At 40.7% G+C, this 19,621-nt stretch overlaps 1 protein-coding gene across 1 annotated transcript in view; it reads left to right on the plus strand.

The window, feature by feature from the left end:
* The first annotated feature begins 12,895 nt into the window (after window positions 1-12,895).
* LOC311427634 (uncharacterized protein) overlaps window positions 12,896-19,621 on the plus strand; it is an 89,444-nt gene continuing 82,718 nt past the window's right edge. Inside the window, exon 1 of the mRNA XM_084505140.1 lies at window positions 12,896-12,923. The gene's annotated coding sequence lies outside the window, so the exon portion shown is untranslated. The remainder of the gene's footprint in view (window positions 12,924-19,621) is intronic.

The following is a 19,621-nucleotide window of genomic DNA, read 5'->3' on the forward strand; positions in this document are numbered from 1 at the left end:
TTGTTCCTTTGATGGTAATGTAACTTTGGGAAACCTATACTGACAACATTAGAGCAGAGTTATCAGCCTCTTGTTCATCCTGTTCCAAAGAGTAATGGGATCTTTTGCAGAGATTTATCCTCAAATATTATTTCACAATCAGAAATGTTAATCTCTGTGCAGAATATAATGAGAAGACTTTTCATACACAACTATCACTTAAGAAGTTCACGCTACCAAGTGAGGTGAAATTAAACTTACATAACTGCATCATCTATGCTCAAGAGATCTCACAAGAGATCTGCACTTGTTTAAGACTAATCATTTCCTTGGGTTCTGCTTGCAGGCAATGTTTGGTTTGACTGCTTGCGTTGTCTTATCCCTCAACAGAGCTGGTCAAAAACAGTTTGTGGGAATCAGATTATTATTTTTTTCCTAAAATTCATGTCTGAAAGTCTGACATGTCCGAAAATTCATGTCTGAAAATCTGAAGATCTTAAAACCAAAATACGGTTTTGCACTTGTGTGCACTCAGGCCGAATGAATTTGCTGCTTGGGGCTGATGGGCCAGCTTGAGAAGTCAGTCCAAGAGATGAGAAGTATCATCTTTTGTGTTGACAATTTCTGAAATTAATTAATACACTTTAATTTTGATTTAACTTTGAAGGAACAGAAAAGGATATAAAAAGTTCAGCCTTTAAGTTGTCATTGTTGTGCCCTCGTGGTTTTTGTAACAATTTATGAACAGCATTTGAAACTGCTCAGAAGCAGACAATCATTCTTCTTGCATAACTGGTAACTTTTCCTCACTGCTGTCGTACTAGGCATACATGTATATTCATGTGGTTAAAGCAGAGATAATGCAGTTGAGCTTTGAAACCCATAAACTATTTGGTTTTATGGATCACAAAAAGCAAAACTCTGGTAAGCCCTCTGACAGCACTAAAGGTAAATTAAGTTCTGCTTTGGACATTAAGAGCTTTAAAAATCTTTGGAGCACTTGTCTCCACTCCTTCCAACTACCACAAGAGCCACTAGCAGTATCACTTACAGAGAAAACAGCCCATTTTTTATCTCTGTCTCTTGTCCCTTGCTCCTCAAATTTTATCACAATTGTAAGTTAAAGCTGTGCTACAAAAGCTGAAAAATATATATATGTATATATATATAATTACTGTATTTGGGCATCCACAGTAATGACAGTTTGAGAGTTTAACTAACAATGGACTAATGAACAGAATGTCTGTAACCTATAAAAGAATTAATCAGTGCTATGCAAGACTTTTGTGATATTGTAGGAGGATGCACATACTAAAAGTTGTCAGCAAGAACCAACCTCCTGATTCTGATACTAGCTGATATTTTTAAGTGAGCTTAGGATGGGGATAAAGTAACTAATCAGTTAGAAAGATCAGGAAAGGCTCCTAATGTGAGAGTAAAGGTAAAATGAGAATGTGCAAGGTAATGTCTGAGGAACCAATTAACTACATTTTAGTGGAAAACACTGTTTGGACTCTTTGTCTTCAGGCTTCTGGGGGAGTGGGCACTTCTGTCACTGGTGGGTGCCTGAAACTAGCGCAGCACCCTGGATAAAAACACCTGTGTGATGAATCTGTGCTGTATCTTCGTGGGTGCCTGAGCCCATCTGAGAGTGTCCAGTCCTTAAATGGTGGTCTTAGAAGCAGACTCTGGAGCTGTCAACTACAAACAAGAGGGAGCAATTTTACTCCTGGGGTGTGCAGTACCAGCAGTCACAGAGGACCAGGGGAGTTGGCAAGAACAGACCCACAGAGGAGCAGCCAAGAACAGCATATTATTGTTGTAGTAGTTGCTGTTGTTGTTATTATTATTATTATTATTATTATTATTAAGAGAATAAGGGAATGCAGGGTAGGGAAAAATATTTTGCAATTATTCCATATGGTTTCTACTGATGGATATGGTTATGAAAGTGTGTGGGATACATATATGTGAAATAATTAAAGTGTGATGAACTGTTTTAGAGTCCAGCATGATGAACCTTCAAAATCACTGAAGAATTCACTAAAGGCCTTCTTCAGACAGACAGTGATCTGTCAGCAGTAATTTGTATACAGGGATAATTCAAAGAATTGTATAATGCTTACAAATAACTGTGGAACTTTGCTGCTGAATGTGGCATACCTCTGAGAGAGAGGCTTTAAAGCTGTGAGCTTCAAATCTAAATCATGTGTTTTCTCGTATATTCAGAGAACACAATCCAGAGGTCTTGGCTTGATTACAGAGTGTTCTAGGATCCCTCCCCAAGGTTTAGGACCTATCCAAAGAATGCAGCTGCTTCTTTCTGTGTTCTGCATTTGAAGTGTAATCAGCTTTTTTTGATAAACACCTGTTTATCAATGTTTTCAGAGGAAGCACACTAAAAACTATAGACATATGATGACGTTTTCATCATTATTGCTTGAGTCTGTGAGGAAAAATATTATGGTATCCTGACTTGACAGATGACAGGGAATGAGGAAAAGTCTCCAAAATGCTCAGGAGAACAGAGTTGTGATAGGCAGTGATAACAAAAGATAAAATGATTCACTGGGCATTCATGTCTGCATAAAAGCATCCCTGTTTCACCTTGATATGGCATACAGAAACTAGACAACAAGACCCATGCTTTACAATCTAGATCTAATTCTGAGTATCAGGTTCTAAAGAATGAGGATAAAAGAAATATCTGGATCTCTACCATCCTGAACTATGTGAACTTCAAGTCAAGGTTGGCAAGGTGTCCCCAGCTGTGCAGATGCCCCACAGGGCTGCCTGGAAGGCACTGTGTGACCTCCACAGTCAGCGGCACAGTATCGAAGGCAGGTAGCATGGCTGGAAGGACTGGCAGTCAATGGCATTTTTTTGTGACAGATACAATTGGGAGAATAAATTCCCATTGAGACATCTTGCTTTGCTGTCATCTTTCAAACATGACTAAGGATCTGACTCTGCTGAAACCAAATTGCTCTGATTATCCCACCATTACTCATGGCCCAGGAGGAAATGGTGTAACCCACTTTTGGCCACAACACAACAGACAGAGAGGGAAGAGACCACATTGAGATCCAAAGCATTTCATCTAAGCCACATCATAAGGCTTTTAATGAACATAATATTTGTGCTTACCTAAAAGTCAGAAACAGCTTCCCTTTTCACTGAAATGTCCTGCAGCCTAAGCCACACAGTAACCTGTTTTCAAGACTGTCCAGTGGATGAGCTGCAGCCGCCGCAGAGGATCCCAGGGAACCAGACATTCCAGGAGGAGACTGGAGGCTCTGATAATGTGAGGCAGGTAACTGATGAGACAACGCTGAAATGGGAGGAAAGTAGGATTTCTTGCACGTCCTTACCTCCTTACAGAGGTGTGTCATGCTCGTCTAAAATCCAGTCTTACCTCTGAAATTTTGGAGGATTAAAGAGGGAACACATGTGTGTTGTACAGCATATTGACTCTGTCCTTCCCAGTGCATTGGAACATCTGGATTTACGTAAAGCTTGGACAGAAAATGATGAGGATTTGTCTGATGTTCCACACAGGATCAATTTTTCCTCACTCACATAAATCCTAAATAATACAGTTTTACAGGATGCAGTGTAGGTGTGAGTCTGCAGTGTTACCCTTTCTGGCACAGATGCTTCCAGCCGGGTGTTCCACAGGTGAGAGCAACAAGACAGAGTCTGCATCCTGGTCTTTCCCTGGGACCACAGCTGACAGCTTCCTGACCTCTTCAGGTGCAATGGGTAGTGAAAATCCCATCTTGTCTAGAACAGTCACTGAAGATCCCTTTTCTTTATCAGCTCTAAGAGACAACAGACTGCAAATATATTGCTTATTCTTTTTGTGTGGATGTAGCTGACATCCTTGAGCTGCTTGTGCCTTTCTTTAAGGACTGAAGACAGTCTGCAGACACCTAGAATAATGGAATCACAGAATCGTTTAGGTTGGAAGAGACCTTCAATATCACCAGGTCAACCTGCACCACACAGTGGGTTATCTCACTGGCTGGCCTGCTGGTGTTTCCTACCCAGATGAGCTGATCAAGCCCACAGACATTTTCTGATCTGTAAAAAGACTAGAAGCAAAGCCATACCCCCAAGAGATTTTGCTTTACTCAGTGTTTAGTCGTGTGTAGCACTGTGGGTTTTTGTCCCTGCCCTGTTGCTGGGCTGTAGCTTTGAGCCAAATTCTGGTGTAGCTACCAGGAACAGTAAGAAGAGCACTGTGTGTGTTTCTTTGGTGTGTTTGAGCAATGCACCTGGTTCCTGAAGGCAGCAGTGGTGATTTTTACATGAGTTTTCTTTGTTAATACAAGCTTCATAACAATGAGTTCTCACACTTGCTCTCTTTCATTCTGCCTTTCCCTGTTAGTTTCACACATGTGTATGCACACACAGGAAGAAAATAACAAGCTTCCATTATACATTCATTTAACTTCTGTAATTTAGCTTGAATTGCATTTAGTAGAAGGACAAAAAAAGTCTGTAGTGGGAGACAACTGCTCCAGGGTTAAGTAATGAAAGGTTTTTGGGAGACGAGACGGTCTGAGTCTGCCTAGAAGAATCCCAGGAGCACTCTTTGGATGACAGCATTAATTTCTGGTTACCAAACACCAACAATTAAGAAGTGGAGATCAAGGCCTTGCCTTTGTGAATGCATTGCCCATCACAGATGTGGTTTTCTGTGAGCAATTACCTTGCTTACGTATAAAGGCTGTGGTGGATGGATGGCATGAGGGCTCACAGGAACTAATATCTCTTTTTGAAACACAGAACAGAAGGGAGATGTGAAAACTCTGTGTCCCCAGAGGAGACTGAGTGATGGCTGCTTGTGGACCAAGGAAAGTAACCACTCCACTGCCCTCTCCCCTACCCCTCTAACCCCCCCCCCCCCCCAAAAAAAAAAAAAAAAGGAAAAAAAAAAATCTTTTTGAGTGTTCTAGGTGTTTCAGGAATGCCTTGAGTGTGGGGAATTGTAATTTCATTTCTCATTCCTGTAAAGGCAGAGTCACTCTGGATTCAGAGTGGAGCTCTGCTGTGGAGAGCAAAGTGATAATCTGTTTTCTGAATATAAGCCTCTGCCACTGTTATCTTGACACACATTCATCAAGTTATTAAATTGTGCCTTTGCAACACTGATAGAAAAGAACAGGTTTGAGCAATTGCTTTTGTTCATTGGTATGGACTTTGCTCAATATGCTGTGGGCTAAACATACCTACCAGGGGCCGGGGAATGACAATCTGGGATTGTCATTAACATTGTAGTTGCCTTAACAATCATGGCTTGCTCCCCTAAAGCCCTGATCTCATGGCTGAAATGGGCTGGTACCGTCAAAGGAAGGAGAAAAACACTGGAAAACAAGCAAACAAAAGGCCATGTAGAAGATGCTAAGGCATCTTAGGTGGAGAAACAGGATCCAGGCAAGAAGGTTAGAGTCTAAAAGATTTTCTGATTAATTTTACAAAGAAATACAGTTTCAGGTGGTAGGGAGTTATGTCATCTGCATGACAGCATTTGCATTTAGCCAGAAGAGTTGTATAGCTCAGCACAGACTGCATATCTCAACAGCTCCCTTCTGCTCACAGGTGAGAAATTTCTTCCGTTGGTTTGTGGTGCAGCTTGGGTATCCCCCGTGGGATGAGTACATCCTCAGAACATGCAGGAGCCAGGCAAACAAACCTAAAGCAGTAGAGCACAGAGATTTCTTATTGATACCTACATACTTCTGGTGCACCAGGTCTGGTGCAGTGCAAATGTTTTTGCATGAGGTAGACACATCGATTCAGAAAATATTGACAAGAACAGCAGGCTATGAAGGATAATGAACACTGGCAACCACTCATGTTAGTGGAAGCATAAATGTCACCACTCTTATAAATATCCTAAATGTCTATAAACATTTCCAATCCAGTGTCAGCAAGAACACTATTAATAGTAACAGTGACATAATGGATGGGGACCCAGTACTCATCTTTCATTAGAAAACTATGATGGTACACAGAGAGAAAGATGTTACCATACTTACATGCTGGAAAAAATAAATGCCATTGATTTCCTTGTGGTTTTCCCTGATAGGATAAAGCTCTGCCCAGAGAAATGAAAGCAAGACTGTCTGTAAAGTCTTCCTAAGAAAACTTCTCACATCTTATCTTCAACCATGAGTCACAATGAACAAACATCTTTTAAATAGCAGTGCCTTGGCCTCACTAAGCACACTTGATCATTTTCGAGAAAAAAAAATAAATCCATAAATCAATTTTAAAAAATAAAAATAAATAATTTTTGGCAATTCTAATGAAAATACAGAAAAGCCCATTCATTGTTTAAGTAATGTAAGGTGGTCTGGGATGACCTCTCTAGAATGCAAAAGCTTCAAAAGCTACATGTAGATGGTGAGGGATTAAGCAAATGAAAGCCTACCTTGTCATACCTTAATCCAGTACAGACATTGTCCTGGACATACTTTGACGCAGCATGAGCCCTGGATTCAGCTTATTCACTTACAGTATGATCATTTTGGATGAAAAAAGCACGTAAAATCTTCCAAGTCTTTTTTGGGGGGCAAAAGATGGGAAAGGAGGAAATGGAGTTGTATTTTTTGCAGTTCTGCAGTTTGAGTGCTATCTTTTCTCTTCCCTTTCAGTGGCCTTGCTACCTCAGAGATAGTAGCAGAAACACTAAGGAGCTGGTTTGTCTCTGTGACACTTTATGATGCCCTGCTCCAAATAACCCTCAGCCCTGAAGATGAACAAACCATGGAGGTGGCAGGCTCTGGAAAGAAGAAGCACTGAAGCACTTCTTCACCCTTGCTCCTCACTAACTTCAGCAAGGAGTGGTAAGATCATGTGCCTGAAGGGAAGGAACATCAGAGCCACTGTGGGATAGGCAAGAAAAAAGCTTATCTGGATCAGGGAAGAACAATGGCAGCTCAGAGAGAGGTGTGATTGAAGGTGCATGGGACACACCTATCTACTAGCTCTCAGCAAAGCATGGAATCATGCCTCAGTGAATCATGGGGCAGAGGATTGCATTCATCACACACCCTTGCTAGTTTTAGCTTGCCTTGGTAAATCTAAATCTGCATAAATTCTTTTCTTTTATATCAGAGAGTTTATTAGCATAAAGCACTGTGTCAGAACACACACACACACACACACATTTTTAAAAGTCCTAACAGTTAAGATTTTCCTCCTGCCTGTAGGTTCTTTATTTTCTTGGATCAATGGTTTTTAATCTACCAATTGTAAGAAGAAGGTTAATCTGGACTCTGCTAAATGCCCTGAATTCATATTCTGGTAACTTGAAAACACTCTCCTTCACAGCAGGCTGAAGGTTTTCTATGACCTACCTTGCATTTTTAATCCTATTCCAATATGTAAAATTCTTGTGAGGGTCAAAAATTTTTATTTTTTTTTCTTGCTTAGCAGTAAGCCAAATCACCAAATCAAAGAGTCTGAGTTGTGAAAGGAATCCAAAATAACCGGACACCCAGATCAGACTGCAAAGAAGCTGAGCAAGTAGCTCCTCTCCATTTCCATGAAATCATAGTCATGCATTCCAAACTGCCTGTAAATGTTAGAAAATAGACCTGAATAAGCTCTCAAGAGGTCATCTTGTCCATGCATGTGCCCCAGCATGGATCACCATGCTTTTCTCATTCCTTAGATTAGTTTATCTCCCCTATTCTCGAAAACTACCACTAGGCAGAGAAAGCACAACTTTTCAGTGTGTTATTGTCCTCCCACAGAGAAAACCTATTTGCTTCTGCTTTGCAAGATTGTTTAATATCTTTTAAGAATTGTCATGCCCCTCCACTCACCTTATCTCTTTTGAAGCTCAGAATCTCCATTTCTTTCAAGTTCTTGCGTATCATGTTTTTGAATGCTCTGAACATTTTTGCTGTTCTCTTCATGCCTCTCTCTAATTAGTTGTCAGCTTTTTCTAGGTGCCATGTGTGAATGGGACACTCTACAGTGATTAAGGTTTAGTGTTTTGGAAAGATTACTTCACATGTGCTATAAGCCAATTAAAACTCCTTTCTGTGATGTCTGCCTCATTCACAATAGCACAACACTGCTGACTCATGTTTGGCTTCCCATCCATTATAACTCTTACACCAACACTGCAGCACTACTACAGACCTGTTCCATCTCCCTTCCTTTACTTATGAAGGTGCCTTACACTCAGCCATTCTCCATCCTTTCTTTTTTCAGAAGTAAATTCTTCAGTTTGTTCAGGTTGTTCTGAATTCCTATACCATGCCCCCAGTTGGTGGCAGTACCTCCCACTTTGCTGGTATGTTGAGTGCTATCTGTAGACATACTTTCTGCTCCATCATGTTGCTCAGTTGTTGCAAATCCATCATCTAGCATAAATCCTCTGTGGTTAAAATCCTCACTCAATATAACCTTCTAGTATGATGATAAATCATTGGTAACAGACGTCTGTCTCCCAACCAATATCTTTCATTCATCCTGGAGAAATTCTATTGTCTGTTTATGTGATTGTCACTCAGCTAAGTCTGGGATTTAAAAGCAAAAGAAATGGGGAAAAAATTGTTACCATCAACAGACATTAGCTAAGATTTTAATAAAATTAAGTACAACACTGTTTTCTTTGACATGTGAGTATTTGAAATAGCTTTACCACAGCCTCAGGTCCTCTCTGTGTTTGTTTCCTCCAAGTAGCCAAACTATGTGTAACTTATGTACACCTAAATATATATATACTTTTTAAGATAATGACAGCAAAAATTCAAATACACTTACGATTTCTATGGCTTTCAAAGGGGTTGCTTATTCTGTAATGCAGATGCAAATGTTAATGTTTAGCATCTGTTGTTGCTAAATACCACTTTAGAACAGCCTTCTTTCTGCCGTCTGGGGAAACAAAAAACCCTGATCTGCGTAGACTCTTTGGCTAGACTTTGAATCATGTGCAATATTCACTGTGCTACCACCATTGGGTTTGCAGGATTGTGTAGGGATTCTGCAAGTCAGAAAGCTTGGCTGCTTCAGGCAGAGAAGCAGCTCTGCGCCCACAAAGGGAGAACAGAATAGGAACGTGGAGTCCTGCTTTGCTCTGTTGTGGCCAGGCATGGCTCCTAGACGGGCTTCTCACTCAGATTTCCTTTGGTTTTGCTATCATTGCTGCTGATACTGGTGTTATTTCCGAACGTTTGTTCAGTAAAGCTCTAAGTGGCAGTTTTGGCCTCATAAAGGTTGTTATCTAAGCTCAAAAGATATAATTTAAGATGAGGACAGAAGTAACTGCATATTTTGCTCTGATTCAGTCAGGATAAAGCATGATGAATCAGAGTTCATTATTTTGACTTTCATTGTATTTACGCCTTTTGCAAGAACTTCAGTGCATAAGTGCATGGGGTAAACATACACAGCTGGCATAATAGCACAGATGCAGGCTCACACTACACTTGTCTTCTCTGTCAGCTCTTCACAGGGGCTGAATGTACAAATTATAGTCTCAGCAATTCTCCATCGCAAGGGAGTCGGTGGTGTCGCATTCAGAGACATGGATTCAATGCACAGATCTGTTTCCATGGCCCCTTTCAGCAAGCTGAAAGGCAAGCTTCCTCTCAGACCATGGATGGCAACTTCACATTTGCCAGCAACCCCATTTACTCCTCTAGAGCATCCCCTCTGCATCTGCTCTCAAACTGTGTCCCTGAAGAACATTCTCCAGGGAAGGTGCAGGCGTGCAGTGCGATTAAGGAAACAGCAGGCCACTGAATTTTCTGGCCCGTGTTTCTTCTGTGAAAAAAAGAAAAAGCTGTGTCAAAAACTGTGTTGACCTGCCAGCATTTTTCTCAGGTTAAGGATACTTGGAATGTCGATGCTTTTATCTTGTTTTCACTCCTGTTAAGATTGAATGCAACCACCTCATCTGGAGGGTTTTTTTATTTCATTTAATAATATTTATTTATTTATTTAAGGGGTCTTTCATTTCCAAGAAGTGCTCCATATATTTCATAAAAAAGATACCATCATCAGGGTAGGAACAGTTGAGAGTTATATTTAGAGAAGAACTACCATCACCTAAGGTAAGAGGATACCGAGAGATTATTCTTTGTCTTATCTTCTCCACAAAAAACAGATTCAATGATCCCAGATCAGAGTACAGAATGACATGAAGAATTAGAATTATTAGCATTATAGAAACTTCTATCTGCACTGGAGTGCCATTGGTGTTCCACCTTCTCAGCCTGTGAGCGGATGAAGATTTTTAAAACAACATTTTGATTCTATAAGACTGTTTTCTCTTTTTATTACTATACATTCTAGTTGTTGTTGCTCATGACATATCAAAAAAAGCATTGTGGCTTGTCGGTTGACACTAAGAGTATTTTCTTATGAACTGCAAAATTAAGCATTTCAAGAAGAAACTAAGTATGAGTTAAACTACATATTTCCCTTGAAGGAGGTTTATGTATAACATTACATAAAATGTAAAAATGATGCTATGATACCCTGGAGAAATCCACTTGCTTTCTTGGGAACAGCATCCTTCTCTTTGAGAGAAAACCATTAGATAAACCATTTCTGATATATACAGACATCGAACAGAAAACAAGGAAAGTCTCCACTATGGAAGTATTTATTACTGCCCCCTCACACCAAGAATATAGAGTTCACTTTTAATGGTAAGTTATGTAATGTTCTTCCAAGATCTCTGAAGTGGAAGAGGTCATTCTCATTTTTAAGTTTGGATACTCTCTAAAGAGCATGCAGGAAACACAGTACTACATAAAATCAGTACATTTGCTAATAAAACTTTTCAGAATGTACCCTTTGGAGGCTCACACCGTGCCATGTCAGCCTGGGAGGAAATTAGAAAGAAATCTGCAACCACTCCAAACTATGCCAATGTTTCAAAATCAATTTCATCAGGTAGCCCCAAGTGAATGCTTGGCTTTAACTGGTTTGGCCCTTTTATAATTTAGGCTGGCACCAGAAAGATCTAGCCTGCTGTGGTCAACAGGCTAGAAAGAGTTGGGTAATTGGTTATCTTAACCTACAGTCATTTCCACTGTATTGACTTTTGTCAAAATGTTTCTGAGGTCACTCATCAGATATTTTGTCTGCAATTTATCTGTAACTCAGACTCTGAAACATTCAGGAAATCTGAAAGCATTGGAAGTATGGGGCAAAAAGTTGACTCCTGAGCTGTAGCAGAGTTGTCATGAGTCACCCACCCACAGGAAGTTTATTCTAATGTACAAACATATTAGTGATGTTGGACACACTCAAAGAGCCCACTTACATACTCTAGTAGTAGCCATTTTTTTGTCTTAATGCTCATAGTGAGGTGGCCTGCACAAAGTGACATGTCACTTCCATTTCAGTGTATAGTCAAATACTTTGGCATACAGGACAGAATTGTGTACTGTGGATGTAATACCATGCTGTCTTATGGCACTGAAGGAAATGGGAGATGGTGCATATTCTGTTTAAGCTGTTCTCTGGCTTGGAAATTTGAAAGTATATATGTGAAAGTATGATGATATGTTTTTAGGCAACTGTGTTAGCATAAAATGCAGGAATAGTGTAATATATTTTGCTTTTACGGCACTTCAGAGCTTCCTTCTAAAACATTTTGAGCTATGTGCCTGCTCTTCAGTCCTTCGAGTCCCCAGTGGTCACAGGAATGTGGATACAAAGACCCACGCCACAGAAAGACATACCTACTGCCTGTTCTCCGTGTCCTCCAGAAATGGCCCTTAAGCAGAAAGCCGAAACACAAGGCAATAAAAATGCTTTCTCTGTGCTATCAGGAAGGGTGACTGTGCAAGCTACTTTTGCAGGACCTGTTTGTGCATCACTGCTGCTTGTGCAGTGCAGAATCACAGAAGGGCAGCTAAGGATGTGTCCTTGCTTTTAAGAGACATGTACTTCAGGGAAAAAAAAAAAAAAAAAAAAAAAAAAGTGCTTCTGTCACATATTGTATTTAGGTCCCGTTTCATTGAAATGGATAGTTGCAACAGTATTTGTATCAAAGGCTTGATAACTGGTGGTAATGCCGTCAACAGCATGGCATTGCCACCTATAGACAGCAAAGAAAAAGCAGTCTCAGAATGAGCAGCTTCACAGAGATTCCTAAATTATTTTAGGGACATGTTAGAAATCACACATGAGGCAACAGATGAAAATAATCTGGCATCTCCTCCCAGACTGAATGTCCCATGTTTTGTCTTTTAGATGTTTAGGACTGAGTCTCATCAAGAATGTACGTGCAGTTTTTAAAAATCAGAACCATGTCCTTTCCACATTATCCTATAGCACATCAGCCATAGGCGAACAGATTGTATGCCAGTTTGGAAATGCTTTAGCTGTTCACATATTTCATAAATAACAACAATAATGTGCAGCCAAACTAGTATTTGAAAGATATGGATAGAAAAAAATCAGTGATAAAGTTTGTGCAGCCTTATTTTATAAGAAACTCTGACTTCCACTGCTATCAGATGGACAGAGGAGAAAAAGATGAAGTTGTTCAGGACTCCAGCTTCTAAAGGAGAACTATTTCCACACAGTCTTTCTGATAATAGGGTCAACAACCTCCCTGCTCTGTTAGTAACTCACTTTGGGATTCTTTGCATATAAAGACACCTAACCTGGACTCATCCTTATGTGAAGCATGCCTACCCTTTTGTAGTTGGTTTACATGGCAAGGGTTTGGTAGACGGGGGCTGCAGGGGTGGCCTCTGTGAGAAGAATACAGAAGCTGCCCCATGTTAGATAAGGGTCAGTTTCAGCCTGCTCCAAAAGGGACCTGCCTCTGGACAGAGCTGAGCCAAAAAATGATGTTGTTGGCACCTCTGTGAGAGCAGAATTAAGAAGGTAAAAATGCTGCTGCACAACAGCAGCTGGGAGAGTGAGGAGTGAGAACCATCCCTGCAGCCTCCCAGGTGAGTGCAGCAGGAGGGCAGGAGGTGCTCCAGACAGGCAGCAGCAGTTCCCCTGCGAGCTGTGCAGGGAGAGGCCCCTGGTGGAGCAGGCTGTTCCCCTGCAACCCGTGGGTCCTACATGGAGCAGATCTCCACATTGGAGCCTGTGGAGGAGCCCCCGGTGGAGCAGGTGGATGTGGCCTGGAGAAGGCTGTGGCCCATGGAGAGCCCCCACAGGAGCAGGCCCCGGGCTGGAGCTGCAGCCCGTGGAGAGGAGCCCACGCAGGAGCAGGGGTCTGGGGGGAGCTGCCACCCACCCGTGGGGGACCCGTGCTGGAGCAGTTTGCTCCTGGGGGAAGGATGGATGGACCCTGTGGGACGGAGCCGTGTGGGAGCAGTGCTTGGAGAGCTGCTGCCTGTGGGCAGCCCCTGCAGGCTCAGTTGGGGAAGGATGGCATCCCGTGGGAGGGACCCCATGGGGAGCAGGGGCAGAGAGGGACCATGAAGAAGCAGCGGAGACACAGTGCTATGGACTGACTGCAACCCCCGCTTCCCCATTCCTCTGGGCCACTTGGGGGGGAGGAATTGGAAGAGGGTCAGTGGGTGGAAGTTGGTTTTGGTTTCTTTCCCTTGTTTCTCACTTCTCTAGCTTGTTAGGAATAGGTAATAAAGTTTACTAATCTCCCTACACTTAGTCAGTTTTAACCGTCACAATAACTGTTGAGTAATCTCTCTGTCCCTATCTCAGCCCTTGAGACCTTTCCATCATATTTTCTCCCCTTTTCTTTTAGGGAGGGAAAGTGAGAGAGCAGTTGTGGTGGAGCTCAGCTGCCCACCTGAGTAAAACCACTGCACCTGAAGCAGTACCACTGTACTGAAGCAGTCAGTACATCTGGTTTGTAGAGGTGGTGTACTCTCAAGAGCATATCAAGAAAAAGCAAAGCTGGGCAGCTATGGCTAAGGTACAGGTCTGTGAATCTTTCATTCTCTGTTCCATGGAGGGCAGAAGTCACTGTACTCTATTTTAACCTGTTTGAAAAGGGTCATGTTTTCAAACGTGGTTGCCTATTTTTAAGCACTCAAATAATTTGAGCACTTCATTCAATGCAATCTGATAACACTTAAGGCAGCAAGTATCCCATATTTGAAGTTGAAAGTGTTCAGTGCTAATAAAATGATTGAAAATTAAAACCTGTCTTTGTTAACATAGATATACTTAGTTCAATGCACGACTTTTAACTCCCATGTAGTCATATGGGCTTAACTTTTCTATTTAGTATAATTCTCATGTGTTAGCCTAAATAGCCCTGAAAGATCTGTAAGCCATGGCAGGCTCTTAGGGACATTTTCAAAATAGGGAAAGATGTTCTGTTTTTGACAGCATGACAAAATTCACACTCTAATTTTATTTAGCTTTCAGAATTTCTAAAATAACCAACAGTGAGTAAAGTCTGTGAAACCAAGTTTGAAAGCAATATAACTTACTTTGTTTTCTCATGTTTCTGCCAATAAAAATTAATAAAACAACTCCCTAGAAAACTTTGACAATTCTGTAATGTTCATCAGCCAGCCAGAAATGATTTCTTTAATGTATTTTTAACAGACTCCCCATAATCAGGGAGCACTCTGTCACACAGAGAAAGAAGGCTTTGCCCTTCATGCATTTAATGTATAGCATGCTCCTCAAGCCCTCTCATTTCAGTCTCTACATGAAAACACATTATCACGAGGATAAACCACTCACTTAGGCAAATTGCCTAAGCAATTCAAGTACTGCCAGACAGAAAACTGTCTGGGTCTGCTCTTTTGTTCAATGAAGTCAGAGTCCTTCAAAGAGGAGAGGAAAGTGGGAGAGATCAGACAGAACAAGAAGGTTGTCTGAGAACTTATTTGATCTCCGCAGTGTTGTCTGAAAGACTATGAGACACAGGTACTAACTACAGAGCTTCAGAAATATTAAGTTGAGCATTTTAGCATTCTTGCAAAAACAAATTCCTGCTGACTCTGTAAACCTATTTAACTTCATTTTGTTGCACTCCACTTAGTACAGTAATGCCAATGTAGGAAAACAACAACAACAACAAACAGACACAAACTACCTTTAATAAGACCAAGAGTAAAGATACAAGAAAGGTGCATGTATAATACATGTAAGTAGCATAAAATGTATTCCTTGAGGCCATTATAACTGAGATATGAAGAACTAAATACTACAGAGACTGCAGGAGAATGATGGGCTTCTCTCTTCACGTGCAATGCATTGGCTTACTTGCTAAACGTGCACACAGCAGGACCACAGAGGGTGTATAGGACAGAGAGGAAACAGAGGGGCATAGTCAACCTTGTTATGTTGTCCAATGTTCATGGAAAGAGTGTTTATTAAAAAGAAATAAATTTTAAAAATCAGCTTATTTATTGGGATCTTTCACATGGGATGATAGTCACATGGGAAGCTGAAGCTCTTGAAGACGATAGTTAGTGACAGTCAGTTGCACAGGTCCTGGTCTGGACTGGGAATAATTTACATTCTCCAAATCAGTCACTGGTCCCATCTGAGCACATGATTTCTTGTTGTTGATTATCTTAAGCTACATAAAAAACATTTCCTAACTCTCTTAACTATGGGGAAAAAAAAAAAAAAAAAAAAGGAAGAAAAAAAAAAAAAGGACTTTTCCTTTATGCAATGACTTTTCCTGCACTTGCAAGACAAGGTTCTACTGAGTATCTGAAATTCAATGTGGTTTGCATGTCCTGCAGCCGGAAATGCCCAGGGCATCACTGGAAGACCAGATTCTCCACCCAAGATGTTATCCAACACACATGTAGATGTGCAGGTGGTGCCTCCCCACTGGCCTGCATACGGCAGGAGACGCCCACAACATCTCTGTGGCTGCCCAAAATCTGTGCATGGAAACACTTGTAATGATGTACAAGACAGTTTGCAGTGAAGCTGTGCAGCCCATCCCCTCACATGGAGTCAGCTGATCAGCAGAGGTGGGCTGGGTAGCTGCTGGAGCAGCCAGGCACCAAGAGCTGAGTGCACACATGCCCAGTCCTGGTACCAGGCCACTCCGCAGCACCAGCTTGACATCCAGGCTTGACATCAGGTTCAGAACAAGGAAAAGTTTGCATTGACCCTGTATTTAATTAAATGCATTCAGTGAAGTTAATCTGCTCTAGAAGTTTGCAATCATGGAAATTCCAATGGAAAATAAATCCATATTTGTCCACCTCTAGATCAGGATACGAAGGTCGAGGTCAAGAAATTTTTACCTTACCGTTAACAGCCAACTGTGTATTTCACCACTACTTGTCTATTTCCCAGGCATCTGCCTCCTACAAAAGTGATTCTTTAACTGCCTGGTGCAGTGTGTGTATACTGAGGCATTTTAGTATCTCTCTCCAAAATTAAAATAAGATCACTGCTGGCAAATGTGGATTTTCCATTATAGCATCTTATACAAACAACAAAAGACAGCCTTCAGTGGGATGACTTCAATTACAGATTGAAGGGGAAAAAAAAAAGGCTAGAAGGAAGAAACAAAGTGGAGGAGCCCAGCCAATCCACATCAACTCAAAAATGAGGAAGCTTTAGAGTCCTCAAACTATCATGAGATTTGTTTAAAATCTGTGAGATTTTAAAAATAAACATTGGCCATTTCTGTACACCTTGGCAAGGTCTCAAAGCAATTTGCAAAGTGGACACCCTGCTATTATCTTCATTTCCCAGACCTCTGAGTACAAGGAAGTAAGTTATTCTGAGATTCTCAGTAAAACTGGGAGAACTGGCAAAAATTACCCATGAGCAATACTTTGGAGCAATCACAAGTGACTACCTTCATCCTCAGCCACCACTCAGATCCTCACAGGGACAACTAACCAGATTTGGAAATTTGTGCATGCAGGTAACTGGTAACTGGTAACTGGTAACTGGTAACTGGTACATAGCCAGTGTTGGAAATCCCATATCCTCCCAAGTCCTGAGGAAACTGCAAACTACATGGGGCTGCTTCAGCTAGCCAGATTAGTACCAGATACTTGGCTTTTAGGCTGTATTCTGAGCTCTGAAAAAGGAAGGAGAATTACTATCCCTTGCATTGCTGATCATATATCAGATTGTTTATGTCTTCCTACCACAAGGACAAACTATCCTTGAAATGCCAAGCAGTTCGTGAAGTGAACAAATGACAGAAACTGTGCAGTAATGTATTGCAGATGAATACAATCTGATAATTCAAAGGGCTTTGTATTTGAGAGGCATATTTCAGAAGCCCTCATAATCTTGCTCACTGTGACAGCAGATAGATATCTAGTCTATCCATTTCTTTTTTACATTTGTTTGTTTGATTGTTTTTTATAATATAAAACTTTAAGATAATTCCCAGTCTTTCCAGTAAATGTGAACAAGCAGTAGGAAAGTCTTCTGTGGCAAAATGTAATCCATTTTTGTTAAAGTTAGATGTCATTCAGAGCAGGGGAAAGTAGTGAGAGGAAGTCAGTTTTATGTGGTGCCTTTTGGGAGCAAACGCACCATTTTCACTTCCACTGATGGTGCAGCCTTTGTGGAGCCCCCAGGCACTGGGTGCTAAACTCTGGTGGGAAAGAGCAGGGCTGGGCAGCAAGAGAGCCCCAGTGCCAAAACAACAAGGAGGAAAATGACACAAGAGATTTAGAAAGAAGCAAGGACATAGGATTCAGAGGGAAGAGTTTATTTCTCTGCAGATCCATTTCAAAACCTCCCTTGGCTGAATAGCCTTGCTCTGAACTCTTCACTTATTTATGTCACCATATTTAAACAACCTTAGAGGAAGGTCAAGAGCACATCACATTGCCATGGGCCTTTTGTTTCCCATCGGGTGTCTTGTTTCCTTCAAAGATCACTCAGCTAAAGCCTACACAGCAGTGGACCTGAAAGGCTAGAAGGAGGAGGTGGAAGGAGAAACAGGAAGGTTGGAAAGATTCAGGCTTTTTTGTGATACCACAAAAACTTACACACTAGTCTATACAGATCTCTACAGCCTTTTAAAATTAGCAGAAGGAACTACAGACCACACCCTGCTGCATCTGCTCTACAATTTGCCTTTTTTTCTCACAACTCTGCTCTAGTGCCTGGCTGGTCACAAATAAAATAGAATTGAATACTGGTATTGGTCCTAAATTCTACTGACCATTTTTCCTCTTACAATCCTAGGACAGGATTTGTGATTTTCTGTGTGAGACATCTCTTTGAAAATTCATTTTAAGTGTTCTTCACTTTGCAAGGCAAACATGAATAAATATATATATATATATACAAAATTGTAAAACGATGAATATTTAGAACAGTTTCAGCTGTATTTATGAAAAGATAAGAAAACAGTTGCGCTCTGGATACTCATGCCAACAAAAACTATTCCAGCTGACCTCTGTTCTGAATAAATAGAGATTATTTTCTAATAGTACAAATGATTTAAGAGGAATAACAAAGTAACTTAAAATATAGTCAGGAAAAGGTTATTTATAAATGACTTCTAAGTGCCCTGGGATTTGCCTTACTACAGCACTGCGACATTTACTTTCAACAAGAATTATTGAAATTAAATACCTAAAGACATATTTAGCCACCTACAAGAGTTTTTCATCTTCCCTGAGAAACAGGAGCTTCTCCAACAGGAAACACACACACACACATAACCTCTGAAAATAATGTCGCTATTTAAATCTTAACACACAGATTTCATTTGGCAATTGATTTGGACACTGCTACTCTGAAAACTCAGCTAGTTGAAATTCTATTGTCTAAGATCTCCTTTTATCTGAACATGTATGTTACCCCCAAATGCTGCTAAATCTTATGAAAAACTGTCTTGATTACCACAACTTCTCAAATATCAGTTCAGTGGTACAGTTTAAACATGCAAGTTGTTCTTTGTTGCATGGTGTTTTATGACAGTTATTAGCCAACAAACCTTTAGGTATATGAATAATCATAATTATAAAAGTTACACCTATTAATTTTTTGGGTTGCTACTGTAACATACAACTAGGTGACACCAATCTTTGTCTATTAGAAATATTTGCATACAAATAAATTTCTTTTAGCTGTAGTACATCATAGTGTGTCTTCTCTGGGATATGAAAGGAGAATTCCAAATCTTCAGGTTTATGAAAGCTCTTTGCATAATTCCATAGCTTTCTCTGTCTTCCTTGTCTGGTAGAGTCTCACCTGAGAACTTCATAAGAAGTGCAATATTTTGCCCATTATCGCTGCAGAAATTTATCAAGGGTTTGTACCATAAACACACACACACACACACAAAACAAAACAAAACAAAACAAAAACAACAACAAAACAACAACAACAACAACAAAAACTTTAAAATAGACCATAAATGCATGGTCACATCGTGGGCTGAAAATGTCCTTCGTTGATATTGATTTAGTTTAGATCAGTGTGTTATTTGTTTGTGGTTTGCAACAGATACAAGCAATAGTCAAACCAGATGTCTTTTATTTCAGAAAAGGAACCTGGGCCTGGAAGACACCAGGTCTGCAAATACGATTTACCCCACAGACGTGGAATAGTTAGCTTTTTTTCTGTAGCTACAGTAAGGGTCATCCCCATAAACTCTAAATGACAAGGCCATAAAACACTTCCTTATAAAAAAGCTGAAAGATTAAAAGCTACAAAACCTACAGGACATGCTCAGAGGATTGCAGGAGATACCAAAGCTTTTTCA

The sequence above is a fragment of the Aythya ferina genome, assembly GCF_964211825.1.
Source record: "Aythya ferina genome assembly, chromosome: Z".
NCBI classification, from domain to species: domain Eukaryota; kingdom Metazoa; phylum Chordata; class Aves; order Anseriformes; family Anatidae; genus Aythya; species Aythya ferina.